Below are 1232 nucleotides of genomic sequence, written 5' to 3'. Positions count from 1 at the left end.
AGCAGGGAGCCCGATGCGGGACTCGACCCCGGGACTCCAGGATCATGACCTGAGCCGAAGGCAGTTGCTTAACCAACTGAGCCACCCAGGCGCCCCAACTGAGCCACCCAGGCGCCCCGCAAACAAAATTATTTTTAGAAATGTATTGGAGCTTCTGTTTTCAGCTCAGAGATGTAGAGAGCTTGACCGAGCTCTGCTCCAGCTGGACAAACTTCCAGTTAATGAAATTTCTTGAATCTTTCAGAGAACTAAGTTTGCAGTCCAAACAAGTAACTAAAAACCCAGGAAAAAACCCCCCCAAAACTGGTAGGGACCTATAGGGAAAAACAGGACTTACTTAAAAATGCATATAATAGTCTTTGCCTTTATGAGTAAAAACATTAGAAAAAGAGGTATGAGTAGTACATAATTAGTGGAGATAAAATAGCATCATAAAAGTGTTTAATCAAACCCAGATCAGGTAGAAAGAGGGGAAAAAGCATAGAACAAGTGGTACACACACACACACACACACTCATAATTAATATCATAGCATATATGGGGCGCCTGGGTGGCTCAGTTGGTTGAGCGTCTGCCTTGGGCTCAGGTCATGATCCCAGGGTCCTGGGATCGAGTCCTGCATTGGGCTCCCTGCTCAGCAGGGAGTCTGCTTCTCCCTCTGCCCCTCACCTTGCTCGTGTTCTTTCATTCACTCTCTCTATCTCTCTCTCAAATAAATTTTTAAAAATTAAAAAATATATCATAGCATATATGAAGAAGTCAGATTAGTGTCTGCCTAAGTTCTCACTTTGTTAAGAAGTTGAGTACCATAACAGCATCTTCTTTACAGGGTTGTTTCAGAGATTAAATGAGACTAAATCTCGTCAAATGCTTAGTGCAATTCTTGGCACACAGTAGGATGCTAGTAGGCTCAGTATATATTGAATGGAATATACTCTATGGAGGTAGTTGAAATTGAAGTGGTCTGAGTTGGCCAAGGTTTGTTTATAAACAAGGTTGGACACACTCTTAGCCTTGTCGGGTGACCAGGATGACCAGAGAAGACAGGATATTCTTAGAAAGGGAGGTGGAAAGAGGTGTGTGTGTGTGTGTGTGTGTAGGATGGGCTGAAATTAGAAAAGGGGTAGATATGGATGTGAACCGAGACTGATATATAAGCCAAGAAACCCCTGATACAGTTCTAGTCACACACACACACACACACACACACACACACACACACACACACACAC

Source organism: Mirounga leonina, unplaced genomic scaffold (genome assembly GCF_011800145.1).
Source record: "Mirounga leonina isolate KUSES-001 unplaced genomic scaffold, KU_Mleo_1.0 Mir_101664, whole genome shotgun sequence".
Lineage (NCBI taxonomy): Eukaryota > Metazoa > Chordata > Mammalia > Carnivora > Phocidae > Mirounga > Mirounga leonina.
Note: the sequence above shows the minus strand (reverse complement) of the source record.